Here is a 17138-nt window from a genome sequence, read left to right as displayed (position 1 = left end):
ATAGAGGGATGCAATTGGCAGGCCCACTAACACGCACAAGACAGAAATGAAGAGCACAGCCATTTGTACGTCTGTGCTCTAAATAAGGAAGAAACTCATTTTAGGAGTATCTTATCCATATAAAGTCTTGTAGCACCTCAGTATAGGAATCATGTGTATACCGATGGTCTTGAATTGACCAAAACATTTGCTCTTTTTTCACTTCTGCACTCCTGTCTAGTACTTTTGGCCTGCACTTTTGTATAAAATAAATGACTGTATTTTTGCATAAACTTTGCTTTCACATTTAATAGTGTTCAGTATGCAGATCTTGTATATGTCTACTATACCACAGTTTAGAAATAGTAGAAGAAACTTATGACAAACGTTTCGACAAGAAGTCTTTTCCAAGGTCTTTAAAACATTGAATTTGAGTTTCTTTTTGTTCTTCTACAAAAAAAACAAAACAAAAAAAAACACTGTAGACTATCGGACATACAAAAATGTAATAATGAGGCAATGTAAAAAAATAAAAGAAATAAAAAAGTTTGTTATTTTTATGCTTTTTTTTTTTCAGTACCCATTGATCCAATGTTCAATATTTATTTAGAGTGGATATAGGAAACAGTTCCTTACATTTGCAATGTAGATTTCTGTCATTTTTAAAATAAAAAGCATGTTTCATCAAACATGTACAACATTTTCATTTTATTTTTATATTAACTGTTAATTAAAGCTCTTAGTTTGCATGTCTTATTTGTAGGCAATCTGTTAATGTTTCACTTTCTAGGTCAGTGTCTTTGGGGTCAAAGAACTGCCACTGGTTGCAAATGGCATGTCACAGGGGGAGACAGCCAATTGGTTAATTGCAGGAAAGAAGGTGTGAAATAGTGGGGATAATTGCACTCTACAGGTGGAAAAAACACTGTACAAAGGGAATGGAATTGCACAGCAGGTACATTTTATGCAATTATGTCATTAGCTCTAACCACTTTAATTGCTTTCCGCATCATTTATGGTGTGCTATTTCAGTTAAAACAAATAGGAGTTTTGCAATGGCTCTATACTCTATTACATGATCTTATAATTTCCCCCCAAAAAAGTTTTATGTTCACCCAGCTAAATAGGCTTTAGGGCTCTTAGAAGACATCTTATACTGCAAGTCTTTCTTAAAATCACAGTTCTGCCCTGTCCCAATTACCCAAAGGGTCAACAACGCAACAAACTGTCTATCCCACAGAAATAACACAGCGTTGCATAGAAGTGCAGGTCTGTACTTATAACCATGTATCTATACAGCATAGAATGAGTAATGCTTTATCTCATCCCAGTGCTTCAATGTCAACATGCTCTGCTTGAATACCAACATCCATATAGGTTTCCTCACATTTTAAACAGTATTTACCTTGAGTGGCCATAATCTTCTAGCTGAGAAAAATCACACCATCCAAATCACAATTTTTGAACTTCAAAATGACAACCTTTTGCCCTCAAGATTTATATTTAAACATAATGCTACTATTGTGTGAGGAAACAGAGGTCAGAAAACAAGTACAGGAACAAACTGAAATGGTCTACATAAGTAAAGCTTGTGAGACTTCAGGGAAATATCAAATTTTCAGTGCTTAAACATAATCTTTATTGTTTTTGATATTCAGTATGACATTTTAAAAGCAACAGCAAAGATGCCTGTCGTCTGCTTAGCTATCAGTCTGTGGGCAGAGTGAAATCAAATAGCCAGGTAATGTAAAAAGGCTGTGCCATGCAGTGGGAGAGTGTTCAGCTGTATACGGAATAATCAAGTAGCTGTTTCTGGTTACAGAGGGAGAATTTACACACAGTCAGCATAGTAACCACAAGCTGATGGTGAGTGTAATTATTCCCGAGGTTACAAGGTGATGCTGATCGATCATTTCATGTACACAACGCTTTGCGTACTGAAGTTTGTGTTCCTTCTATCTGTGAGGATTTAGAAAGGTGAAATAATGTGAGCTCAGGTGGAAGGAGGCTACACCACTGCAGCGATGGGACAACTGTAACGAAACAGAAGTGCTGCGTTTGAACTGAACCATGCTACAAACATGGTGTTGAATTGGGATGCACGTTTGAACTGCAACTGTTACACACAAATCGTGTGTAACACAAGCATGTACACAAGCATGTACTGTAGCTTATTAAATGTTGTTTTTTTTTTTTTTTTGAAGTTTGCGTTACAGTAATACCAGTATTTTGTTTACTTTAACAAGGTTATGAAAAGCAACATATCTAAATATTATTATTTTCTTTCAACATAATTTTAAATGACACAGAGATAGTCAACTGAATGATTTAGGTGACCCTTAAAAAAAACTTTTAAAAAAATTGATTATATAATTATAATATTTATATAGTGCACTAAAGCAGCCCGCCGACCCAATCCAGCCGTGAGAGCCTTCCGTTTGGCTCGTCGAGCGTCAGTAATCGTTCATTACAAAAGCTGAAATAGCAGATACGTAACATTGAAAGATCAAGATGTATTTTTTTTTCATATCATCTGCTTAATAATAACATATTTCTGAGAGCTACACGTGTAGAAATTAATGAAACTACTTATTAACAACCATATACAGACATTGTTTGTACTTCAAATGCTGTGCATGTCTTGTGCTTGAGGGATGAAACTCTTTTATGTATAAAGGATGATGCAACCCAGCACCTGGGGCTCAGGTTCATCCAATTGAGAGCTCACTGCTCTGTTTGTATTCTATTACTACAATAAACTAGACCTTATTTTTAATACCTTTACACGTTAGTGGTGTGTGTTTTTCTTATACCATAATAAAGGAATAAGTAATCATTGCACTTTATCTATTAATAATCCTTCTCCTTCCTTGTTTACAACTCAGGTGTGCAACTACGCTCATGTCAATAAATCAATAGTTTATATTCACAAGACCTACTGGGCTAAACATCATTAGTTTGGGTACCTAGAGAACCACGTTTACGCTTTTTCTTTTAAACATGCACATTGTAGTCCCAGGCAGCGAGCGAGACAAAACAAAACAAAGAGCGAGAGAAAATATGACAAAAAACTATTCAAGCATGGTAAATTAGCTGAACCCCCCCCCCCCAAAAAAAAAGCCTGTCAAAGATTTTTTATTTGGGCTTAAAAAAAGAAATGCCTGTCAAAGATGATACGTCAAATATGCACTTAAGTTAATTTTCCCTCTGTTTACTGTCATGGCGTGCATTTAAGTTAGAAACTTTTTATTTACATTTAAACACATTGGAGTAAGAACATGTTGATACACATTTAGATACAGTGCTACGTTTTTAAATCAATGCTTATGCATAAAGATGCTTATGCAAGATAAATAAAGCGATTAATAATTGACATGCTTTTATTAGCTTGAATTCTTGATGCACAGTCATTTTCTAAAAACAAAGACTGCATGAGGGAGTGTCAATTTTAGGCAATAAGAAAGGGAAATAAAAGATTAAAAGCTTGCTGTTTTAATAGCATTACAGTGGGCTTTGTTAATTATTTGTTTGCAAGAGATTTTTTGAATATTTTCAGGAAAAATATATTTGCTTTCTATTTTTATTGTTAATGGCGACCAGAAACTATACCATTGTAAGTGATTATCTCCGAGAGGCATTACTTGATTGGTGCAAGTGTAGTGTTGCAATGTTCTGTTATGTAAAGTGTGATTGGATAGTCAGATTTTCATGACTGCTTAAACAACCTCTTCCCGCCCTGCCCCCGCCCCACCGGTACACACATTTTGAGTGTTCTATGGCCCCCAAGGTTTGGACATTGGTTTATCTGGCCCGCCGGAGAATGTAGTTAAATACTGCTGCGCTAAAGTGACCCAAGCAAACATCAGCATTACCAGCATTGGAAACCTAAAAAACAAACATTACACTGTGTAGTATGGTCATACGATTGGTTATAATACGATTCCATTAATGTCTCACACCATGGTAGCTGCCCTTTGGCTAAATTGTTATTATTTGTGTTCTAAAACACTAACTTATAACCTGTACATTTATGTAATTGACCTGCAGGTCCGTGACTGGCCTACAACCCTTAACACAAAAACATAATAAATAATGTAGCCTGATTCCAGTACATATCTCGGCTATACTATCATTCAACACCTTTGTTGATAAGACCTGCATGTTACATATGATATGAAATGTTTGTGCTATAAGTAGTTTAACAAATGCATGCTGATTACATATTTCATCCCCCCTGCTATGAATAGCCTTTGATGGCAGTTTAGTTATTTTACAAGCTCTTGGGGGACAAATGTTTTATTTTTACTTCCAGGTGTGATTTACAAGGTGCTGACAGAGCATTCTGCTCCAAGGGTGATACTGACTATTCACAATCCACCTACCCCTGCCAAGCCCGATTCTCACTAAAACCACTTGGAAATGAAAACATAACTTCAGTAGGAACAAGGATTCCACTTTCCCTGTATTGCAAAGTGTAGTAAAGCACAATGAATCCTACAGCCATATGAAAAATGCTATTAGGATAACTATAATACCAGTGTAGTAAGAAAGCATTATCAGCAATGGTAACACCACGGATTGTAAACCAACATTGTTTAGTGGTCCTGATACAGTAGCACACTGGTCCTGATGTGCTAACAAGCCAGTTCAATACTGTAGAAAGTTGTGGATTGGTTAATATCATTTTGATAACATTGTTTTTTCAAAAATATATTTAGACACAACTTAAAACATCACATATCCTAACTAGGCTTTACAATTGCGGCATTAAAATATATAACAATGGGATTTAACAAAACAAATTAAGTGCATTGGTGATTATTGGAGTGTGAAAGGGGTGAGGAGGTTTAGCAACCCTGCTCTCCTTTAACCCACTGCAGACCATTTATTCAGCGCTTGGCGGGCGTGTCACGTCAAATTTATTTTCACACGCACTGTTTAATTTACACATGCTGTTTAAAATTTTTTTTTTCAGAGTAAAACAAGTTTAAAAGGCATTGAGTCACAAAAGGACACTCAGTACTGCATCTCCAGCTAAGCCCCACCCCTTGTTTGCTGTATTTTTCACATACCTTTTTATATACGTGCATACTGATAAATCCTCTCCTGATCATTCGTTTTATCACCAAGCTCATCAATAATGCTATTCAAGTCATTATTTTATTACTATAACATCAAACAAAAGCTCTGTAAATGTCTGTGATATTCTTTGAGCGCTGGATGCAGAAGCAACTATTTGCTTTGTTATGTCCGTGTTAACTCTGCAGTGCATGAGGCTATGAAATACACCCCTTTTTCGGTTTCATTCGGCTCCTATTGGTCTCACTTGGCCATTGAAAGGTTTTCTCAGCTTTTTCTGGAGAAAAACGACTAGAAAAACGTTCTTTACGTCTTTTTGATGAGGTCGGACAGGGTCCAACATCGGACTGGAAAGGGAAAATTGTAATGTCGGACCTGGTCCGACATAGGACCACAAAAGGGTTAAAAGTTGAATGGGATATTTCCACAGAGTGGAGCAGGAAGTTCTAACATCTTATTCGGACATCGGAACATCGTCTCTGAAAGATTACAACCAACCTAATTCTGATGGGGCAAACCAGGAGAAGCATATTTTTGGAAGTAATGTCCGAAAACAGTGTTTTCTGAGAGGAGATTGAAATCTGTAACTCTGAATCATCACACAATAAGAATGGGAAGGAGATGCAGTCATGCTTCGTAACTTGACAAGTTATTATATATATAAAGACAACAGAGAAGTTAATTGGTTTTTAAAGCCAAGAGATGAAGATATTTGGAAGCAAATGAGACATAAGTTCACTGCGCTTAGATGGCCTCCAGTATTGAGGCAGCATCCATCCAATCATTACATGCTATACTGGATGATGTCTGGCACTGTCCATTGCACACTGATGCCAGTGTGCTAGCATGCAGCAAAAAGTCATTTCAGATACCGATCTTATCGGAACCTGATATTCACACACCAGTGGTGTTTCCACTGTATAAGCAGGGAGCAGTTCTGTCAGCACAACCATGGGTATGCACTGTGTGCGCCACAGTGATGCTATCAGCTTGAGGCTCACTGAGGAAGAGGGCTCCCATCCAACACTACAGAGCTGCTTTTAAAACCCCATCCAAATAAAAACACCTTTCTGTTACTTTCATTGTTTGCATGAGAATGTTTTTACAAGAATTAGGTTTTGAGAGTTTTCTAGCATTTAGTCTATCAGCTTTGTTCAAACACAATTTGCATTATCTTCAGCAACCCTTTTATATTGCATGACGATAATGTAAATGTGGTGCTAAGTAGGTGGTAGGTAGCACAACATTGGTGGAAATGGATCTTGTTGTGTAATGGTGCCGCTTCTGTCTCCACCATTCATTCTTGGATTAATGCCAGTGTAAGACATTGACGAATTGGTCTTTTTTAAACTTTGCCATTGTTATTACATTGTCTTTGACGATAGTGTACTACACATTGACATTGAAGGCTAATGCTCTTTTTATATTAACATGCCCATTCTCAAACAGTGTAGGCTTCTTAAGGGCAGAGTTTGGGTTAAAGCTGGATCAAGGTGCTTTCACCTGAGTTCTGGAGCTGCTCTCCAGCTCTAATTGGCAGCAGCAGATGTGTCTTTACAGAAGTAAAAGCCAGTGCCGTCTCATGATCGGCCACAAGTTTCGTTTAGTCTTGCTGGCAATACAGTGCTGTGCACCATATGGAATTTTAAGCAAACCAGTTAGTCTGGGAGATCTAGGACCCTTTATCTCTCTGTTAAATTCTAAATTATTCAGTTATAAATGTAGTGTTTATGTGAAACACAAATAAAACAGTGTTAAAATTCACAATTTCCCTTTATGATGTTAAAATGAGACATTTAGGAAACAGTTTGCCACACAAAAGGTAAACACTCATGGAAAAAGAAAATATACAGAACTACAGTCAACCTCATATCTTAAGAAATCTTCCACCTACTGTGACATAATATAATTTTTAATATCTGTTATCGTAGAGACAATATTGGCGACACATCCCTGAAAAGGACACCTAATGCTAAAATGTAGAAGGCTATCATCAGTATGAGTTGAGTCTATAATACAGTGTAATTAAACAGTAAAATGAAACCCTTGCTAATCTGATCCCAGTAATTCAAATTGACCTATAATCTGAACAAGCTCAGAAAGAAAAGTGTAAGGCTGTATTGTTGAATAGTAGTATGCTTTCTAATTAAAGTACAGTTTACCTGCCCTGAAATGGAGTTGTTTGCACCAAATTCAAAACTCTATGAGTACAGCAATTACACACAAAAAAAAAAAAAAACCTACACAAATCCAAATGCATCCTGTTTTATTTTACTGTGAGGTTACAGTTTAACAAAGTGCAATTAGTGCAACCGTGTTTGGATATTAAATCATGGAAAGTAGCCTCCATTCTTAACTGGTATGTACACTGGAATATTTACACAAGCACTGAAGTCTTTTTTTTATGTTTTCTAAAACATCACCTAAGAATATAGACTTTTTAATCAAACTGCATGGACTCAGCATCACTTTCTTCACAGCAACTCAAAACCAGTTGTATCCTTTTTCCCCATGTGTGTCATTTGGAAGCCCACAAATTAGCCCTTTATAATTGCTTCATCAGGATCATTTTACAGTTTAATTTTAAACAAAGAGAGGGTCTGTTTGATTTTCTGTCAATCTGGTTTAAATTCAGTCCTGGAACCCAAAAGGAAATTAGCCGTGGAAAGGAAACTCTAATTTTACTGTACACCACATGTAGCTATTAGTGTGTCTGAGAATACAGAACATTGTGTTTAAAGACAATGGTTTATTATGCATGCCTTCCACTGTCACATTTTAACCCTTTCTAACTTAATGGTGGTTTCCAACATTGCAACATGGCCACTAGAGATGTGCAACATATTGCTATTGAAGATGATTGACATTCAGTACAGTCAGGGCAACATTTGCCCCTTCTTAGCTACTAATGGAACAATCCTTAATAACTCACCTGTGGTGCTCTCTCCATCTCCCCACCACATAGACCACCCCTATGGGTGAAGCAGCTATGCTGTCCTCCCTGTCTCAGTTGTTGGCTGTGTAACAGAGCCACATTTGAGATAACCCAGTGTGCATGACTAGGGATGAACATCAACCCAAAGCTCTTCTTAGGACTGACCTCACCTAGTGGGGAGAGTATCATGCTTCCAGTCCTGCAGCTTCATAAATCATGTATAACAGATTAATAAGACACTGGCGTGCAATGTCTAAGCAACAACAAATGTTTTCTAAATACTGAACAGGTGATATTTTTTGTGGGGTCCAATATTTTCCAATGGAATTAGTTCCATCTGTCAGAACTGTTGTCCCAGTCCTTGACTACAGCTTGCACTTTACTTTATGATATCAGGTAAGAGTAGGATAACTATCCATTGGAAAGTGACACCTTTTTCCCACCTGGGTAATAATTTTAACTGTTTAATAACAAATTGCGCCACAATAATAATCTTTCCATCTTCATACATTGTTGCTGCATTGCAAGTGATTACACCGTGTAACAATTTTTTTTTTTTTTTGTTCCTGGGTAGTAAGTGTTATTTCCTAATTGCTTATGCCTCAAAAGTATAGAAAATGGCTACTATTCCCCACAAACTTTGCTTTTGTGACCAGGACAGTGATATTTCAAAATATCACTATTTCCAATGGGAAAACAGGCAAATGTGTGTCTTATCGTTCACATAAAGTCAGAAAAAAACAACATATGAATCCAAATTAACATGTATTTATACTAAAGTAATACAAAAATGACTACAAAAGATTTAGAAGTGAGTAGTTTTTCGAGATTTACGATTATACTGTATTTATTTATGGTTCTCGTTTATTACATTCCACATAACAGAAAGTCGCAACAAAATATATATATATATATATATATATATATATATATATATATCATATATACACATTATTTTCAGCAAGTTGGGCACTGTTTAAGTGCACCATTTCTGAATGACGTGCTTACCTTTTTCTGTCCCTGAGATTCTGACACTCTTTTTTGACCCAGACAGCTTTCCATAGACATCAGTATGCATGCGCACACATGTTCTGTTTTATCGACAGCTATGGAGCACCATTTGTGCCAAAACTATCCAGCCGTTAGTTTGTCAATTTGTGAATTTGTCAATTTGTTTGTCAATTTGTAAATTGGTCAATTTGTCCAGCAATTCGTCCATAAATTTGTCAATTCATACTGTAATTCGGAAACATATTTGTTAATTCATCTAATAATTAATTAATTAATTTGTCAATTTATTAATGCGAAAGGCTGTACAGACCTGCAAATTTCCAATCAACCAGACAAACTTCCCAGCAATCAGATAAACTTCCAACTGTCAATCTCGCACTGTGCAGAAAACACTGCAAACTTTCTAGCCAATGGGAGCACACACTAATATTTTAATCAATGAAAATCCAGCCTCACTTAAAACTGCTTCAGCCAATAATATTTAGAAAGGCATTTCAAAAGATACTCGACTGTCCTGATTTTCAATGGAGACTTCCGTCTCACTGCGTGGAAAGCATTGTGGTATATAAAGAGTTAGGCAAAAAAAAATTTCGTTTTACTTTCGATTAAAAAATTCACAATAAATGATCATGTGCAATTTATTTTTAAAATATTTCATGTCATAGGAGCAAAAATAGATTTAACTATTGCCCTCAAATCCTTACACCTCCAGGCAATAGTCTCCATCTGTCATGTGATTGGTTCCCATCACTGTCAGTCCCACCCCTTTTCAAAGGAACGCCCTCCACCTGCACTCCTAAACAACAAGATAAAATGGCTGGATAACAAAACTGCTGAATGGTGAATGGGGGTGAAAAAACAAATCAATTAAAAATAAAAAGCTAAAAAGTCTTCATTAGATAAGTATTCACCCCCTTTGCTATGACACTCCTAAATAAGCTCAGGTGCAACCAATTGCCTTCAGAATTCACAAAATAAGTTAAATGGAGCAATAAAAGTGGTTCACATGATTTCAGATTAAATGCACCTGTCTCTGTAAGGTCCAAAAGTTGGGTAGTGCATTCAAAGCAAAGATACTACCATGAAGACCAAGGATCTTTCAAAACAATTCTGGGATAATGTTGTGGAAAGGAACAGCTCAGGGGAGGGGCATAAAAATATTTCAGTCATTGAATATTCCTTGGATTACAGTCAAGTTGATCATTAAGAAGTGGAAGGTATACGGTACCACCCAGAATCTGCTTAGAGCAAGCTGTCCTCCCAAACTGAGCAGCTGGGTAAGAAGGGCATTGGTCAGAAAAAAATAATGACAACTCTAAAAGACCTACAGCGTTCAATGGATGAGATGGGAGAAACTGTCCATGTGTCAACAATAGCTCAGGTACTCCACGGGCCTGTATGGAAGAGTGGCAAGAAGGAAGCCATTTCTGAAAAAAGCCCATGTAAAATTCCACTTGGAATTTGCAAAAAGGCATGTGGGAGACTGAAAAGATGTGGCAAAAGATTTTATGGTCCGATGAAACAAAAATGGAACTATTTGGCCTAAATGCATAGCGTTATTTTTGGTGCAAACCCAACACAGCACATCACCCAGGTAACACCATCCCTACTGTGAAGCATGGTGGTGGCAGCATCATGCTATGGGATGCTTTTTATCGGCAGGGACTGTGAAGCTTGTCAGGGTAGACAACAAAATGGATGGAGCTAAATACAGGAATCCTTGAGGAAAAGCTGCTTCATTCTGCAAAAGACCTAAGACTGGGACGGATATTCACCTTTCAGCTTAAAAACAAAAATGTGAATGCCCTAGAGTGGCCCAGTCAAAGCCCAGACTTGAATCCAATTGAGAATCTGTGCAAGACTTGAAGATTACTGTTCACCAATGATCCCCATCCAACTTGACAGAGCTTGAACAATTTTGCCAAGAAGCTTTGCTTTAAGGTGAGAGAAGCAGTAACTATAGAATTATGGGTAATTATGGGTAATCAGGATTTATACAAATATCAGAATTACAAGAGCCAATCAAATCGCATATATATATTATATATATATATATATATATATATATATATATATATATATATATATATATATATATATATATAATGTGTGTGGTCAGAATGCTTACTTGTTGGGTAAAAATCAGCTGGTATCTTACACAGAGGTTTCAAAACATTCAAATTTCGCTGACGGTAGGCATCCTGATGGAGGTCTCAATGCAATTAACGTTGTATAAATCTACATACTACCGATGGCCGTTTCAGAGACTATGCAATATTATATAATATAAGTGTATATTTCCTGCAGTAAAGCCAGTCTGTGCTGTATCTGCTGTATCTTTAAGTTCTCTGGCTGTGAAATTGGCTGCCTGTGTGAGTCACGTAGCAGGAATGAGGGAGTTCTCCCATTACTCAGGTTCATCTAGGCTTTTCATTTTCATTGGGTGATGAATGAGAAAGGTCCTGGAAATTAAATGTTTGCAGGCTCAGTGAAACCAGCAGTCCCGCTTGTAATTATTTTTGTACAGAATATGTCAAGTGTCACGCTTCACAAGTACTCACTTAGCATTCAAATGTTTAGTGATTAAGCGAGGCTTACTTAATTAAGCACTTTGTAATGGCTTTAAACCTAAAGAGTGGTGGATTAAAGAGGCTTTATTGTTGTCCATCACTTTAAAAGCACAGTAATGGCTGAGTTAGGAAGCACAGATATCAGTGGAGGATTTTTGTTATAGGGTTTAATGCTTGCTCCACACTTAAGTGTGCACAGACTTTAAAAAGTATATTCGAAGAACAAACTATTCCCTTATTAGTGGCTGGGTAGTGTGTCAGCATGCCGCAGTCAAAAAGGGTCTACTTCCATTTATGTTCCCTATCCAACTTCATAATGCAAGAGGTTTAAATTAAAGGAACCTTTTAGACTGCTGCACTATGACTAAGGCGCTGTGAAAATTGCTATTTCACTGGCTGCGCGGAAATTGTGAAATTTGCCCAATACCGCGATTTTTACAATATTCTTAAGAAATAAAAATCACATTAACAAGACTGTACAGCTCTGCTGTGTGCCTGCGTGTAATATTCGTCCTGCACACAGTGCTGTGCATGATTATGTCATGTCCTGTAGGTGTATATGCAGTCTAAGCGGGAAATTAAATACTACACATTGTAAACAAGAAAATGGAAGGCAAAAGGCAAAAAATGTGTCTGCAGCAGGTCACGTAAAGCAGTATCCAGCAAGAGTTTTACACAGTGATGGAGGTAAGCTCTTGTTCTGTATGTCCTGCAATGTTATTGTAGATAACTGACGAAACTCGACTGTTGACAGGCATTTAGATTCACCTAAAAGAGGAAAGCAGAAATCCAGAGCAGTACTTCAACTGCTTTACTTGCAAAGAAACAAAAAACAGTGACTTCCTGTTATGGAAACATGAGTTCTTGTGATTAATCTTCCTCCCGACCTGTGAGGGCGCTAAAGAACGGGAGGAGAAGTATCTGGAAGGGCTGGACTGACAGTTCGTTTCCGGGTCAGGGAAGTGGGTCAGCCTGGAAAGAAGCGAGACTCTGTTGTAAGACTGTATTGATTTGAAAGGTAAACGAGAGGCAGCTACAAGTAATAAGGCAGCTGCAACCGTTTACCTAGATATCATGCGGGATTACATATAGGGGCCAGGGTAACGCTGATCTTTTCCTTTGTTTGTAAACGAGTGGAGGGCAAAGGAGCGAGAGAGGAGCTCTCAGTGAATACAATAAATACGTGTTCTGTGTGTTTTGTTAAACTGTTTGTGTTTTGTTCACTATAGACAGTTAAAGCACGTCTCCGGAGCTGTCGAAAAAGGGTCAGCACTATTTGGAGCACCACAGCACTTCACATAAACCCTTGTCTACACCGAGCACCTACACGTCTGCATGCACCCAGGACTGGTGACCGCATCTTGCGTTTTTGTTCTGGACTGTACCCAGTTTTTGTTATCCCCGCGCTATACACATTGTTGTGTATAGCCGGGGAGTTATTATTTATCGGTCACCAGACCTGGAGTACAAATTAAAGCACTTTGTTCACTGAATCACTGTTGTCTGTTCATCACTCCTGCACCGCATCACCGCTACATCTGTTCCTCTTACCAACCACTTTGCCACACTTCCATATTCCAAAAGTCCACTTATTAAATTTTGACCTGACAGAGGCGTTTGTTTGTGCAAATATCCCTTTTGAAAAATTGGACAACCAAAAGTTACGGAAATTCATCAGACAAAGTGTATCAAATGGTGAAGTGATTCCTTCATCAGCCCAGCTGAGACGTGAATACTTATTTAAAGTTGACGAGTATCACAAGCAGGAGATTATGGAATTGGTAAAATGGTCTGGTTGCTTGTCAATGGTCACACTGAAGAGTTGACAGATGCACAGGATCAGTATGGGTTACACATTTTATTTGTTTTGCAAGACCTAAATGGTGAACATGCACCTGACCTACTAAAACAGAACGCTGTCCTTACAGATACATTTTACCTACAGGCAGAACATGATCGTGCCTCATATAGTTTCTGTGAATGAGGTTTGTTTTTCTAAACCCAGCAGATCCATTTCTGTTAGCAAAAATGATGTGATAGTAATCTCTGCAACCACACACATGTTAAATCTGCTTTGAGCTAATCAGACTCATTCCATGAGTTATCCAACCCGTTTCACCTGTAAGCTGCAGGTCTTTCAATGGCAAACTGCTTATTGGGGTGATCCAGACAACCATACAGTGAGTTTTTATTCACACAATAAATCCTGTAGATTTTTTTTTTATGACTCTCTGAAAAGTAATTCCTATTTCAAAATTCATGAAAACAGTTTTAGGAAAGCATTTCATGAAATTTCATTTGCAGCTTTTCAGAATTGTTGAACTAACTTTTCAGATTATTTATCTGAATTTTATGCTTGGCATTCATAGAGCACATTGTTCAGCAAGCACGATTTATTGTGCCGGCTGACAAATTAATTGCAGACACTTCTTGCTATCCCAAGATAACTCTGTCAACATCCAAGTCCTTCTCCAAACATACATACAGTACAGCACAGAAAAATCACTACATCATTTGGTTTAGTAAGAAATGTACTGTCGATCATGTCTTTCTTCTTCTTTTTTTAAATGCATATTGTTTTTCATACTATTGTGAAACCATTGAAGTCAAAATATATTACAGAACCAATGCATTGACATTGTAGTGCCAATGCATCAACATTGAAGAATATTAAGTAAGGGAAAAACTAGTTTTCCTCCAACTGTTTTTTCACAAATATAAACACAGACTTCAAGGCACACTTAAGCTGCACTCACATCAGAGCTGGCAAGGAGAGTATCTCCTTGAGATGGAAGGAATGAGAAGTGGAAATGTGTCTATTTTAAAATAACTTAATGTGAAATGTTATGCCTCATTACCACTTGTAATTCCCAACTTGAGTTTGTCTGACTTCTCAAACTCTCAGCTTCGGTTTGTTTCTATAAAACAAAAAACAAAACAAAAAAAAGGTTGTGTTCTAAAGGTTCACACAAAGTAAGGTTGCGAATTATCAGTTGGTGGCAATGCCAGCTACTGAAGAATTAGTATAGTGCTGGCTGTGTTGTGCTTTTTGATAAAGCATAGAGATCAAAGAATAATGATTGCAGAAAAACAGCTATGGCTCTCAGAAGGAGAGAGAGACTGTTAATGAAGTGAATAGTTGCTGGAGAGCTAGGAGAAAGGTAATCATTTAGGAGAACAGATTCACTGGATTTATTTTTATTTTTTTACCATTCTACAGTTAGTAAGTGTCCTGTCCTAGATTAAGTTTACTGTATAACTATTTTCAGACTGTGCTTCCTGTGGTAACAGACATGCATATTCTGTACATGTATTAAACTTTTTCTTGGAAAGGTAGGTTTCAAGCACAAGGATACAGATTGATCCTGTGACGGAGCTAAAGTCAATTCATTTGAATATCTTTCCAGAACACATTTAGATAATTCACTTGCCTTGCATTCATTCCCTTTTCTGCTTAGTGGAATTAGTTTAGTGGACCCAACATATCACAAAACCAACTCACAGTTTGGCACAGTTGGTGTTTTCACCTCTCTTTGAGGGTGATAACTGAAGGCAAAATCCCAGAATGATTATGACAGTTCTTTTGCCAGGCTAAAGTTCATCTGTGCTGTCTATATCTCTCAGCCCAAGTCTGGGAAACTCAAGCTCAACTCCAGTTGGGAATAGATTTGGCAGATGGAAACGGGAGCACAGGTCAATGTGAAGCCAAACTAAAAAGGGTTATGAGATTTTTATAGTTCAAGAAGTGGCAGTGAAGAAAACTGAACAAAAGGAGCATAAAAACAATCTTATACATTGTATATATATATATATATATATATATATATATATATATATATATATATATATATATATATATATATATATATATATATATATATATTGCAACAAATTGCTATTTCAAACAGTTCCAGGAAACAGTAATGGCCGTGTCTGAGTGATATCCATTTGCTTTCCAAGAAGTGATTATCGGTCAGCAGGTTAGGCTGGCAGAAGATTAGGGCCCTTTTCATCTGCCTATAATTATTACCCAAATTTAGACAGCAGCATCCCCTAGTCTATGCTGTATAAAGACATTATGTTAAACTGACCTTTAAAAGACAGCTTATGAACGCTGCAAAAAAAAAAAAAAAATGAAAAGATGAACCATTTCAGCCACTGACAGAAGTTCTCTTAGCACAGAGGAAGAAAATATATGTCTTCTAGCTATTTGTATCTTTGAAAACAACTCTAAACCATTTATTTACATTTCTGGTCTTTAAATGCGAATGAAGTCATTTATTTAAATGGCTTGTTTTTTTAAAAAAGTAAGTAGCTTCAACTGTTTTTGTTTTATGTTTTATGATGTTTGCAACCTTTTTGAGTAGCTTTAATGCTCCGATGTTAGAGTTATTATTACTTTTCTGTCTTTATTTGGCTTTGAGATTGTCTGAAAAATTCAAAGTACCATATCTGACAATGTGAGCTTCAAACCAGTCCCGCCTACTGCACTCTGTCAATAGTATAGGCGGTAGTTTAAAGATCACATGTCACATTATACATATTGTATTTGAATGGAATGATGAAGGATGTTCAGTACTGGCACACAGGATTGTGCAAACCAGCTCAAAGCAGCTGAAAGCACATTTAGAGAAATAAAAAGGACTTGAGACACAAAACTCAAATGCACTCAGAATGATTGTGAGCACGATGAAACAGCAAAGCAAAAAGCAATTAAAATAGCTGCGTACTCTTTTACACATTTCAATTTCCTTTTTCTTCTGCTGTGTAGCTTGTCCTAGCTAAAGGAATTACAATATTTGCCTCCATATTTCTTGCTAGTTTTGCATAATTAAAATCATAATGTACATTCAGAAAAAAAGTGGGCGGAAATAACAGAAGTAGAATTTTAAAATCATTGCCACTGAAAATGATCAGGACATTCATCTGCTAGACTAAGAATGGTCTCTTTTTAAAATAAATGCATTAAGCTCACCGGTTAGGCAGGCGGTGGCCGTCAGGCAGGCGATGGACTTGGTGGAGTGTTCCTGATCCTCCAGTTTCAGTGTAAGCTCCTTGTCCAACATCTGTCAGTCCCACAGAGCCAAACACCCTCCCCACCAGCTCTGGAGAGCTTTAATAACTACAGGCAATTGGCATCAGAGCCCTGCAGCAGTGTTAATCACAAACAGATTGTCCACCTATTGTCACCACTTTGTTTAACAAACTCTATAAACATATTATTTTGGTTGTGAAATTCTACAAGAGTACGAACTTTAAAAAACCAAAAAAAAAAAATAGCTTAGGGCTGTCTAGCATTTGGTATTAACTTAGGCAGATTTCTTTAATTGATGTCTGAGCTACTGCGATAAACTCGAGCAAGGTTTGTGATAGGAATGCATTATGTAAGTATGAAGTTTTCAGTTTTGAAACAAATTTGTTCCAAAGTTTTGAAATTGTTCCCTCCCTTATAATGGTTCCTTTGTTGTCATTAGCCAACAAGTTGCTCCCACTATTTACTGATATGCTTTCAGACAGTAATTAATATGCTTTGGAGATACCACTGAGGTGAAATTGACCAGGAA

General features: G+C 37.1%; 1 long non-coding RNA gene across 1 annotated transcript in view; it reads right to left on the bottom strand.

The window, feature by feature from the left end:
- The window catches only part of LOC121296979, a 123089-nt gene extending 106184 nt beyond the window's left edge, over window positions 1-16905 (bottom strand). The window contains exon 1 of the long non-coding RNA XR_005947123.1: window positions 16550-16905. This is a non-coding gene — a long non-coding RNA (uncharacterized LOC121296979). The remainder of the gene's footprint in view (window positions 1-16549) is intronic.
- Between the last annotated feature and the right edge of the window lie 233 nt (window positions 16906-17138).

Source organism: Polyodon spathula, chromosome 22, assembly GCF_017654505.1.
Source record: "Polyodon spathula isolate WHYD16114869_AA chromosome 22, ASM1765450v1, whole genome shotgun sequence".
NCBI classification, from domain to species: domain Eukaryota; kingdom Metazoa; phylum Chordata; class Actinopteri; order Acipenseriformes; family Polyodontidae; genus Polyodon; species Polyodon spathula.
Note: the sequence above shows the minus strand (reverse complement) of the source record. Positions and strands in the feature narration are given on the sequence as shown.